The sequence below is a fragment of the Callithrix jacchus genome, chromosome 2, assembly GCF_049354715.1.
Source record: "Callithrix jacchus isolate 240 chromosome 2, calJac240_pri, whole genome shotgun sequence".
In the NCBI taxonomy this organism is placed as follows: Eukaryota; Metazoa; Chordata; class Mammalia; order Primates; family Cebidae; genus Callithrix; species Callithrix jacchus.
In genome coordinates this window covers 70,775,522-70,789,053 of record NC_133503.1, presented here as the reverse complement: position 1 = coordinate 70,789,053, position 13,532 = coordinate 70,775,522, and positions in this window count along the sequence as shown.

The following is a 13,532-nucleotide window of genomic DNA, read 5'->3' as shown; positions in this document are numbered from 1 at the left end:
TGCTCTAACCAATTATTTACCGCATTTTTTATTTACATCAAGCCCACCCTCTAGAAAGATCATTATAATTTCCCTTTAATTAATAGACAATTTGATCATCTGAAAGTTTTGGCCAGGTGCGGTGGCTCACACTTGTAATCCCAGCACTTTGGGAGGCTAAGGCAGGCAGATCTCCTGAGGTCAGGAGTTCAAGACCAACCTGCCCAACATGGGGAAACCCCATCTCTACTAAAAATTAAAAAATTAGCTAGGAATGGTGGTGGGTGCCTATAATCCCAGCTACTTGGGAGACTGAGGCAGGAGAATCGCTTGAACCCAGGAGGCAGAGGTTGCAGTGAGCCGAGATCGCACTACTGCACTCCTGCCTGAGCGACAAGAGCGAAACTCCATCCCAAAAAAAAAAAGTTTTTTTTTAAACTAAATCCTCTTATTATGACTTACACAGACTGTTCATGCTATGATTGGACTTTCTTGTTTGTTCTGAACATCCCTCTTTTTTTTTTTTTTTGAGACAGAGTCTCCCTGTGTCACTCAGGCTGGAGTACAATGGCATAATCTCAGCTCGCTACAAACTCCGCCTCCCAGGTTCAAGTGATTCTCATGCCCCAGCCTCCTGAGTGGCTGGAATTACAGGCCCACACCACCATGCCCAACTCATTTTTGTATTTTTAGTAGAGAAGGAGTTTTACCATGTTGGCCAGGCTGGTCTTGAACTCCTGACCTCAGGTGATCCTCCCACCTTGGCCTTCCAAAGTGCTGGGATTACAGGTGTGAGTCACCACACCTGGCCAAACATCCCTCTTTCTTAAACAAGCAATCATTTTATTCTAGGACTAAATTTATCATACAAGGTTATTTCTTATATAAAATTGCCACTGTTACAGTGGCTCACACCTGTAATTCTAACAGTTTGAGAGACCAAGGTGGGAGGATGACCTGAGGTCAGGAATTTGAGATCAGCCTAGCCAACATGGTGAAAACCCATCTCTACTAAAAATACACATATTAGCTTGGTGTGGTGGCAGGCACCTGTAATCCCAGCTACTTGGGAGGTTGAGGCAGGAGAATCACTTGAACCTGGGAGGCAGACGTTACAGTGAGCTGAGATCGCAACCATTGCACTCTGACCTGGGTGACAAGAGCAAAACTTCATCTCAAAAAAAAAAAAGAAAAAAAAAAATATGTATATGTTTCTTTAAGCTTTCTTACCAATGCTACCACCACCACCAACAACAAATCTCTTTATTTTTATAACTTTCTTAACATCTGTCTTATTTCCTGGTTTCTTTTAACTTTTTTACATATTACCTTTAAATAATCTTCGAATTAGACAAAAATTCTTCACTTTAAAAAAAACAAAACACTTTTTTTCTTTTTTTAAGAAAGAAAGAATGTTTTCCGGCCAGGTGCAGAGGCTCATGCCTGTAATCCCAGCACTGTGCTGTAGGAGGCCAAGGCAAGCAGATCACGTGAGGTCAGGAGTTTGAGACAAGCCTGGGCAACATGGTAAACTCCATCTCTACTGAGAATACAAAAATTAGCTGGGCATGGTGGCTGGTGCCTGTAATCCCACTTACTTGGAAGGCTGAGGTGGGAGAATTGCTTGAACCCAGGAGGCAGAGGTTGCAGTGAGCCAAGATCGCACCACTGCACTCCAGCCTGGGTAACACAGCAAGACACCATCTCACAAAAAAGAAGTATATCTTACAAATTCAAAAAATTTTTTGCTGGCCAGGTGCAGTGGCTCACACCTGTAGTCCCAGCATTTTGGAAGGACGAGGTGGGTGGATTACCTGAGGTCAGGAGCTAGACACCAGCCTGGCTAAGATGGTGAAACCCCATCTCTACTAAATATACAAAACTTAGCTGGGTGTGGTGGCAGATGCCTTTAATCCCAGCTACTTGGGAGGCTGAGACAGGAAAATCACTTGAACCTGGGAGGCGGAGGTTACAGTGAGCCAAGATCATGCCACTGCACTCCAGTCTGGGCAACAAAGAGTGAAACTCGTCTCAAAAAAACACAAAAACCTTTTTATTTTCCTATCTTAGACTTTCAAATTTTTGGAACCTGTTTCACTATACTAGGCAATCGTCAGCCAAATTGCCTAAAATTTATTGAAGGAAACAACTAAGGTGAAAATCAAATAGCAAAATTTACATCATAAGGTACTGAGAAAAAAGTAGGGTGTGCTAGAGGGAACTCAAACAGATTTAATTGCCAATTAAACATAACATTATAGAAATTATAAAGACCTTTTAAATACACACACACACACACACACACACACACACACACACACACACACACACATCCTATAGCTTTTACCTCAGAACTTTAGCCATGAGATACATACAAATTCACCAGCTTTTGAAAAGAAGCTGTTGGATCCAAACAGTGGTTTTTATCTTAATAGAAAAGTAACAGCAGACTTAAAGCCGGCAGAAAAAAAAAATAGAGAAAAAGAGGACTTGGGAGCTCTACAGTTTGCTGGTCAACCGTAGGGCCCTTTTTCCTTAATATAAATAAATGTGCACAAACACCGTATCACTTCCATTTTACATAAACTCTGGCGAGCAGAGGTGCCGTGAAACCTATGAGTGCCCTCAAGGGGGTCATTCTCCTCTTTTCCTCCTCATTCTTAGATTATTTATTTACCCCCCACTTCTTTGTTTGTTTTTAAAAGGAGGAGCTGAGTGGTGCCTAGGGTTTTTGTATGGTGGATTGATGTGTGCTGCTTGTGTGCAGGACTCCACAGTGTGTCACCACTGAGTCCTTTCTACCCTCTTTTGTGTCTCAGTTCCTCTCTCCAGAGGCCTATCACCTCTGAGAGGGCTCAAAATGCTGGGTGATCAGCTCTTATATGGGTTTCTTAGACAAGCCTTTTTTAAAGAATTAATTTTTGTTGGGGATTTCCCTGTAGGACCACTGCACGTCACAGGGGTTGAATCCCCCAGACACTCTCACAGGGCCCCCCCATCACCCAGGGGTGCCTTTCGGCTGGAAGGAGCAAACGCCCTTTCCCTTAGATGCTGAGAAAACTCAGTCTCTCATTTACTTATGAAAACAACAGTTCAATTCCTCACACAAACATGCACAGACAAGCCAAATTGAGATTAATTTTGAAAGCATCTCTAACTAGAATTAGCAACCTTAAACAACAACTTCCTTGGAGAGCCAAAAAAAAAAAAAAGACAAAAACAAAAGCCAGCACTTTGGGAGGCCGAGGCGGGTGGATCACGAGGTCAAGAGATTGAGACCATCCTGGTCAACATGGTGAAACCCTGTCTCTACTAAAAATACAAAAAATAAACTGGGCATGGTAGCGCATGCCTGTAATCCCAGCTACTCAGGAGGCTGAGGCAGGAGAATTGCCTGAACCCAGGAGGCGGAGGTTGCGGTGAGCCGAGATCGCGCCATTGCACTCCAGCCTGGGTAAGAAGAGCAAAACTCCGTCTCAAAAAAAAAAAAAGCCAACAGCCAAGACCACTTCCTGGAAACTGTGCCCGATCACCCCTACTTTGTAGCTCTCATCCACGATTCCACACTCCAAGGTCAAATCCTCTCACAGTACAAGATAATCTCTGGTACCAAAGCCAAAGAGTTCAGGTCATGCAATACAGGAAAACAGAGCTTTAGGCCTATGAAGAATCTGCCCATGATTCTCGAAACTCCAAGAAGAAAACAGAACACCTCAAAAGGGGTGAGTGGTGCCTTTGTTCTGAATTCTTTAAAGAGGGTCAAGTCATTGGAAGCCTTCTCTAGATTTTTTGGTACAGCAGATGGCAAAGAGGGAAGGAGGTATAGGGTTGAAGAAAAGCAAATGAAAGAATTATTTTTTTTTGGCCAGGTGCAGTGGCTCATGCCTGTAATCCCAGCACTTTGGGAGGCCAAGATGGGTGGATCATTTGAGGTCAGGAGTTCGAGACCAGCCAGGCCAATATGATGACACCTGTCTCTACTAAAAATGCAAAATTTAACCGGGCCTTAGTGGCATGCACCTGTAATCCCAGCTACTCAGGAGGCTGAGGCAGGAGAATCGCTTGAACAAAGGTCAGGCAGAGGTTGTGGTAAGCTGAGATAGTGCCACTGCACTCCAGTCTGAGCGACAGAGTGAGACCCTGTCCCCCCAACCTCTCCCCTGCAAAAAAAAAGATTTTTTTTTAAAGACAGGAAGCAAACACAGAAACCAGCCACATGGGTTTTTTTTGGGGGGGGGGTTGTTTTTGTTTTTCCTCTTTTGTAGCTGCACAGAATTTTAGCCAATTAGAGAGGCTTTGTTACCCATAATCTGGAATTCACATGTGGATTTGACCAAGTCAGGTAGAGTTGGTCAAATCTAATGGGAGAAAGACTAGAACATACCACAACAACAAAAACCCAACAATATGGCCACTGAGCACTATAATGGTAAAACTTTAGCCAAGACAAAACCCCAATTCAGCTACTTACCTAGAGATGGGTCTCAGGCTGAAGACTGCTCTCTACCATCCAAGAAGCAGGAAAAAAGTCAAACTCATCCTCCCTACTGGGAGTGAGCTCAAACTCCATAAAGGGATTACCTGCCTTCAATCATCATGGAAGCAAGAAATCTTGCCTTCCTGTTGGAAGCATGTAAAACTACAAAAAAGGGAGTTGTACGGCAAGATAAACTTCAGATCTCAACCAAATTTTGGGAAATCAGGGATACTCTGGTTGTGGGGGTGCTCCCAGACCTCAGCAAATCGTCCTCTTGTTTGAGCCATAAAGGTAACTCATGCTGGTACCAAGCACCAATAGGAGGTTTGTCAAAGGTCAGGGGCATCTTCACTCAGAATCCTTCCATGGTTACCAAAATGTGAACCCCAAATATCTGAGACAGGTCTCAGTTAATATAGAAAGTTTATTTTGCCAAGGTTGAGGACACACGCCCATGACACAGCCTCAGGAGGTCCTGATAACATATGCCCAAGGTGGTCCAAGTACAGTTTGGTTTTATACATTTTAGGGAGACATGAGACATCAATCAACCTATATAAGATGATGGCTGGGCGCAGTGGTTCATGCTTGTATCCTAGCACTTTGGGAGGCCGAGGTGGGTGGATCACCTGAGGTCAGGAGTTCAAGACCAGCCTGACCATCATGGTGAAACCCCATCTTTAAAAGAAAAAAATGATAAAAATAAGATGAACATTGGTTCAGTCCAGAAAGGTGAGACAACTCCATGGGGAGGGAGCTTCCAGGCCATAGGTAGATAAGAGACAAATGGTTGCATTCTTTTGAGATTCTGAATAGCCTCTCCAAAAGAGGCAATCAGATATGCATTTATCTCAGTGAGCAGAGGGGTGACTGAATAGAATGGGAAGCACATTTGTCCTAAGCAATTCCCAGCTTGACCTTTTTCCTTTAACTTAGTGATTTGGGGGCCCCAAGATTTATTTTCTTTTCACAGCTCCTGCACCATTAAACACACATCTATGAAGATGAGATGTTCAGAGGCTCCTGGGATATTTGGTAAGTCCTAGTTGGTGCTGGATGGGACACAGGGTCCCTGGGATGCTCCACCATAGTTGTAGATTCTCGGATTTTATGATTTTCCCAGTAAGTTTGCACCTGTCCCTGGTCTGCTTGTCTCTCCCTAGAAAATTCACGCCCTCTGAGGCCACATGAAGGCTGCAGGTACATCCAACTAAAAGATGTCCTGTGCTTGGACTCTTTTTCCCAACCCGATACCCAAGCATGAAGTTAATGTTTTCTTCTATGAAATCTGCCCAACAGCTTTCTCCTGCCTTTCAGTATCTTTACTTTCCATTAAGGTAGCATGCCACTCCCTGGGCCTGTGCTGCTTATAGAGGCTGACCCTTACCTGTTTGAGGCAGGGGATCTTCCAATCTTCCAGCCCTTTGACTTTTCTCTGGGGTAAACACTGAGAGAAACACTGAATCCTACTTCTTTTGTTGTTGTTGCTTTGAGACAGGGTTTCCTTACCATCATCCAGGCTGGAGTCAGTGGCGCAATCTCAGCTCACTGCAGCCTCTGCCTCCCAGGCTCAAGTGATCCTCCCACTTGAGCCTCTCAAGTAGCTGGGACCACTGGCGTGCACCACCATACTTGGATAATTTTTGTATTTTTGGTAGAGACAAGGTTTCACCATATTGTCCAGGCTGGTCTCAAACTCCTGACCTCAAGTGATCCACCCACCTTGGCCTCCCAAAAAGCTGGGATGACAGTTGTGAACCACCATACCATGGCTGAATAGTTTTAAATTCACTTCTAGGAGGTGCCTCTCTCTTCTGTGCTGGGAACTGGAGTGTTCCCTCACAGTAGTGGTGTCTGCTAATCCCCTGCCCTAGGCAGGTGGCTGGTCCCTATGGTATGGGAGGCCCCAATCCTACTTCCGTTCCTTAACATTCTCCTGGTTTGGAGTCTCTTGGAGCATCATTTGTTTTCCTCCTCATTTATTTATTTATTTAGAGTAGAATCTCTTAATATTGGAGCATTGTTATTGCCAGATGTTGAAATTTTATTTCAGGAAATTTCCTAGCTTACGAATGCTCTTTTCTGGCCAGGCATGGTGGCTTATGCCTGTAATCCTAGCACATTGGGAGGCCAAAGTGGGTGGATCACTTGAGGTCAGGAGCTCAAGACCATCCTGCCCAGAGGGCAAAACCCTGACTCTACTAAAAATACAAAAATTGGCCGGGTATGGTGGTGCCCACCTGTAGTCCTAGCTACTTGGGAGGTTGAGGCAGGAACCCGGGTGGCAGAGGTTGCAGTGAGCTGAGATAGTACCAGTGCACTCTAGCCTGGGCGAGAGAACAAGACTCCATCTCAAAAAAAAAAAAGTTGTTTTCTTAAATCTTCTTTAATTGACAATTTCTCTCTTTTCTTTACAATTTGTTATTGTTGTTAAAGTAACCGTATCATTTGTTCTGTAGCTTACCTCAGTATGGACTCTCCTGATCACATTCCTCTTCTGAACCCTGAAATTCCTGTAAAGTGGTAATAAGATCTAGAGTGGTGATTCTTAACCAGGGACAACTTTGCCATCCAAAGACCATTAGGCAAATCATATATCTGATAAGTAACTCTGGAAAACAAAGAATGATCCAAACTCAACAATAAGAAAATGGACCAGGCATGGTGGCTCACTCCTATAATCCCAGAAATCTGGGGGACTGAGGCAGGAGGATCACTTGAGCCCCGGAATTTGAGGCGAGCCTGGACAACACAGCAAGACCTCATCTCTAAACAACAACAACAACAACAACAACAAAAATTAGCCAGTGTGACGGGAGGCACCTGTAAACCCAGCTACTGGTGAGGCTGAAGTAGGAGGGTTCCTTGAGCCTGGAAGGTCAAGGCTGCAGTAAGCCATGATTGTGCCACTGCACTCCAGCCTGGGCAACAGAGTGAGATGGAAGGAAGGAAGGAAAGAAGGGAGGGAGGGATGGAGGGAGGGAGGGAGGAAGGAAGGAAAGAGGGAGGGAGGGAGGAAGGGGAAGGAAGAGGGGGAAGGAAGGAAGGAAGGAAAAGGGGAAGGGAGGGGAGACGGGAGGATTGCTTGAGCTCAGTAGTTCGAGACCAGCCTGGGAGACATAGTGGAACCCTGTTTTACAACAACAACAACAAAATGAGCTAAATGTGGTAGGTCCCAGCTACACAGAAGGCTGAGTTGGGAAGATTGCTTGAGCCCAGGAGGTTGAGGCTGCAGTGAGCTGTGATCATGCCACAGCACTCTCCAGCCTGAGTGACAGAGTGGGACAAGAAAGAGAGAGAGAGAGAGAAAGGGAGGGAAAGAAGGAGAAAAGACAACCTACGGAATAGGAGAAAATATTTGAAAAAAATGTATCATATATCTGATAAGGGTCTGGTATCCAGAATATATTTTAAAATCTTTTATAAATCAACAGCAAAAAGACAAACAATTCAATAAAAAAAAAAAAATGAGCAGGGAGCTTCAATAGCTATTTCTCCAAAGAAGATATGCACATGGCTAGCAATCACATGAAGAGATGCTTCACATTATTGGTCATTGGGTAAATGCAAACTAAAATCACAATGAGATACCACTTCACATCCATGAGGCTGGCTATATATATTTTTAAACAAAAAATAAGGGCTGGCAAGTATGTGGGAAAACGGGAACGCTTGCACACTGCTGGTAGAATGTAAAATGGTGCAACCATTGTAAAACACACTTTGGTGTCTTCTTAAAAAGTTAAAAATAGAATTACCATATAATCTGGCAATTCCACTTCTAGGTATATATCCACAAAAATCAAAACAAGTATTCAACCCAAAAACTGTACACAAATGTTTACTGCAGTGCTACTCACAATAGCCAAAAGGTGAAAACAACCCAAATGTCCATCAACTGACAAATGGATTAAAAATGGAGTATAATTCAGGTGCAGTGGCTCACACCTGTAATCCCAGCACTTTGGGTTGCCAAGGCAGGTGGATCACCTGAGGTCAGGAGTTCAAGACCAGCCTGGACAACATGGTGAATCCCACTCTCCACTAAAAATACAAAAATCAGCCGAGCCCTGTGGCTTGTGCCTGTAACCCCAGCTACACCAGAGGCTGAGGCATGAGAATCACTTGAACCCAAGAAGCAGAGGCTACAGTGAGCCAAGATCCTGCCACTGCACTCCAGCCTGGGCAAAGAGCAAGACTCTGTCTAAATAAATAAATAAATAAATAAATAAATAAATAAATAAATGAGGTAGAATATTCATACAATGGAAACTAGAATACTTTTTGGCCAAACAAAGAACTGAAGGGTGAGGCGTGATGGTACATACCTGTAATCCCAGCACTTTGGGAGGTAGAGGTGGAAGGACTGCTTGAGCTAAGGAGTTCAAGACCAGTCGGGCAACATGGTCAAACCCCATCTCCACAAAAAATACCAAAATTAGCCAGGCATGATGGTGCACACCTGTACTCCCAGCTACTTGGGAAGCTGAGGCAGGAAGATAGCTTGAGCGATCTCAGGATGCAATGAGCCAAAATCACACCCTGCACTCCAGCCTGGGCAAAAGAGCAAAACCCTGCCTAAAAAAAAAAAAAAAAGCCAGGTGCGGTGGCTCACACCTGTAATTCCAGTACTTTGGGAGGCTGAGGAAGGTGAATCACCTGAGGTCAGCAGTTCAAGACCAACCTGGCCAACATGGTAAAACTCTGTCTCTACTAAAAATAAAAAAATTAGCAGGGTGTAGTGGTGCGTGCCTGTAATCCCAGCTACTGGGGAGGCTGAGGCAGGAGAATTGCTTGAACTCGGGAGACAGAGGTAACAGTGAACTGAGATGGTGCCACTGTACTCCAGCTGGGGACAACAGAGTGAGACTCTATCTCAAAAAAGTTGAAAAAAAAAAAAAAAAGAACTGATACTGATACACACTACAACATAGTTAAACCTTGGAAACATTATCCTGCATGAAAGAAGCTATACACATAGGCCACATATGTTGTATTATTCCATTTATATCAAATATCCAGAACAGGCCAATTCATAGAGAAAGAATGTGGACCTGTGATTGCTAGGAGCTGGCAGAGAGAGAAATGGGAAGTGACTGCTAATGGGTACAGGGTTTCCTTTTGGGTAAATGAAAATATTTCGGAACTATGTAGTAGTAATGGTTGTACAGCATGTTACTAAATGCCACTGATTGAACACTATAAAATAAGTAAAATAAAATAAATTTTATGTTATATATTTGTTACCACAATTTTAAAAGAATCAATCAGTATAATTATTCATATAAAAAAAAGAAAGGAAGAAGTCACATGATCATCTCAATAATGAAAAGCATTTGACTAAATCCGACATAGGTTCCTGATAAAAACTCTCAGCAAACTACAGATTGAAGGGAACTGCCTCAATCTTACAGCTGCGAAAAATCTTCAGCTAATATTTAACTTAATGGTGAGGCTGGGGGTGGTGGCTCATGCCTGTAATCCCAGAATTTTAGGAGGCCAACACAGGCGGATCACAAGGTCAGGAGTTCAAGACCAGCCTGGCCAGCATAGTGAAACCCCCATCTCTACTGAAAATACGAAAATTAGCTGGGCATGGTGGTGTGTACCTGTAATCCCAGCTACTCAGGAGGCTGAGGTAGGAGATTCGCTTGAACCCAGGAGGCAGATGTTGCAGTGAGCCGAGATTACACCACTTGCACTCAAGCCTTCGTGACAGAATGAGACTGTGTCTCAAAAACAAACAAACAAACAAAAACTTAATGGTGGAAGACTGAACACACTCCCTCAAAGATTAGGAATAAGACAAGTATGTCTGCTTTTACCACTTTTCTTCAACATTATACTGGAGGTTCCAGCCAGTGCAATATGAAAAACAATGAAGGGAAGGAAAAAGAAAAAAGAAACAAAAGGAATCCAGATTTGATGGAAAAAGTTAAACTATCCTCTTCTTTTCTTTTTTCTTTTTTGTATAAATGGCGGGGCAGTAGCAGGTTGAGGGGGTCTCTCTATGTTGCCCAGGCTGGCCTCGAACTCCTGGCCTCAAGCAATCCTCCCACCTCAGTCTTCCAAAGTGCTGTCATTGCAGGCACAGTTGCCATAAATCTATCTTTATTTGCATGCTACATGATTGTCTATTTAGAAAAGTAGACTCTACAAAAAAGCTACTGGAACTAACATTTGCTTAGCAAGGTGGCAGGATGCAAGATCTACAGACAAAATGAATTGTATTTTTACATACTAGCAATGACCAAGAGGAAATTGAAAAAGTTGAAACTGCCATTTGCAAGAGCATCAAAAACAAATACTTAAAGATAAATATAACGAATAATACAAAAGACCTAATATTTTAAGAACTACAAAATGGCCGGGTGCAGTGGCTCACACTAATACCAGCACTTCAGGAGGCCAAGCATCCTGAGGTCAGGAGTTCGAGACCAGCCTGGCCAACATAGCAAAACCCTGTCTCTATTAAAAATACAAAAATTAGCCAGGCATGGTGGTATGCGCCTGTAATCCTAGCTACTTGGGAGGCTGAGGCAGGAGAATCGCTTGAACTTGGGAGGCAGATTTTGCAGTGAACCAAGATCACACTACTGCACTCGAGCCAGGGCAACAGAGTAAGACTCCATCTCAAAAAAAGAAAGAACTACAAAATGTTGCTGACAGAAGTTAAATGAGATCTAAATAAACAAAGAGATAACCTGTACCCATCACCCGAGCAGTGTACACTGTACCCAATGTGCAGTCTTTAATCCCTCACCCACCTCCCACCCTTCCCAAGTCCCCAAAGTCCATTGTATCATTCTTATGCCTTTCCATCGTCGTAGCTTAGCTCCCACTTATGTGTTAGAATATTCAATGTTTGGTTTTTCATTACTGAGTTACTTCACTTAGAATAATCAAGTCCCCGGCTGGGTGCAGTGGCTCATGCCTGTAATCCCAGTACTTTGGTAGGCCGAGGCAGGTGAATCACAAGGTCAGGAGTTGGAGACCAGCCTGACCAAGATGGTAAAACCCCGTCTCTGCTAAAAAAAACACACACAAAAATTAGCCGGGTGTGATGGCAGGCGCCTGTAATCCCAGCTACTTGGGAGGCTGAGGCAGGAGAATTGCTTGAACCTGGGAGGTGGAGGTTGCAGTAAGCCAAGACTGCACTACTGCACTCTAGCCTGGGCAACAGAGCGAGACTCCATCTCAAAAAAAAAAGAGAGAGAGAGAATAATCAAATCCCCACACACCCAGGCTCAGGTCTCCTCCCCAGAGAACTTCTGAGGTGGGGAGTCACAGGACAGAAGTTAGGAAACTCTGGCCTCCATCTCATCCTTGTAGCAGCCAAAGCTCTTAGGGATTTACAGCCAATTTTCTTTTGTCCTTTCTTTCTTTTCCCTTTTTTTTTTTTGAGATGGAGTTTTTCTCTATTGCCAGGCTGGAGTGCAGTGGCACAATGTCAGCTCACTGCAACCTCTGCCTTCTGGGTTCAAGCAATTCTACTGCCTCAGTTTCCTCCGTAGTTGTGATTATAGGCACACATCACCACACCCAGCTAATTTTTTGTTTCTTTCTTTTTTTTTTTTTTTTTAGATTTGCTGGGTGTGGTGGCTTGTGCCTGTGGTCTCAGCTACTTGTGGGGCTGAGGCAGAAAGATCTCTTGAGTCCAGTAGTCTGAGGCTGCAGTGAGCTGTGATCTTGCCACTGCACTCCAGCCCCAGTGATGGAGCAAGAATCACCCATGCTTTTTTTTTTTTAAGAAAGAGAGAAAGAAAGAAAAAAAGAAAAAGGAATGAAGAAGAGGAAAAAAGAGGAAGAGGAGGAGTGAGAGAGAATGGGAGTGTTGCTTAATTGCCCAGGCTAGAATGCGGTCTAAAAATGGGTATTGAAAACCTCCCTTATACCATCAATTGTGCTTAATAACGGCCAACCAATATTTCATTTAAACCTGTGAGAAGGTGTGATGTGGTACTGATAAGAGTGCATATCTTGTGTGTTTAAAGTGGAGAGTTCCATAAATGTTTATTAAGTTTACTTGTTCCGGATCTGAGTTCAAGTCCTGGATATCCTTATTAATTTTCTGTCTCATTGATCTATCTAATATTGATGTTGAAATCTCCCACTACTACTGTGTGGGAGTCCAAGTCTCTTTACAAGTCTTATGTATCCTGTATTGGGTGCGTACACATCCAGGATCGTCGGCTCTTCTTGTTGTGTTGATCCTTTTACCATTTTGTCCTCTTTTGATCTTTGTGGCTTTAAAATCCATTCCATCAGAGGCAAGAATTGCAACCTCTGCTTTTTATTTATTTATTTATTTTTGCTCTCCATTTGGTTGACAACTCTTTCTCCATTCCTTTGTTTTGACTCTTTATGTATCCTTGCGTGTAAGATGGGTCTGGATGCAGCATACCAATGGGTTTTAGCTGTATCTTTCGATTGGGGGATTTAGTCTATTTAAATTTAGGATTACTGCCATTTGATGTTAGCTGGCTGTTTTATCCATTCGTTGATGTAAATTCTTCTTTATGTTGATGCTCTTTACTTTTTGGTATATTTTTAGAAAGGCTAATACTGGTTGTTCCTTTCTGTGTGTAATGCTTCTTTCAGAAGCTCTTGTAAAGCAGGCAAGGTGGTAATGAAATCTCTGAGTACTTGCTTATTCACAGAAGATTTTATTTTTCCTTCTATTATAAAGCTTAGTTTGGCTGGATGTGAAATTCTGGGTTGAAAGTTCTTTTCTTTAAGGATGTTAAATATTGGCCCCCACTCTCTTCTGGCTTGTAGAGTTTCTGCTGAGAGATCTGCTGTGAGTCTGATAGGCTTCCCTTTGTGGGTAACCTGACCTTTCTCTCTGGCTGCCCCTAGTATTTTCTCCTTCATTTCAACCCTGATGAATCTAAACGATTATGTGCCCTGGGGTTTCTTTTCTTGAGGAATATCTTTGTGGTGTTCTCTGTATTACCTGGAGTTGAATATTGTCCTGCCTTGCTAGGTTGGGAAAGTTTTCCTGAATAATATCCTGAAGAGTATTTTCCAGCTTGGATTCATTCTCTTTGTTGCATTCAGGTACACCTATCAAATG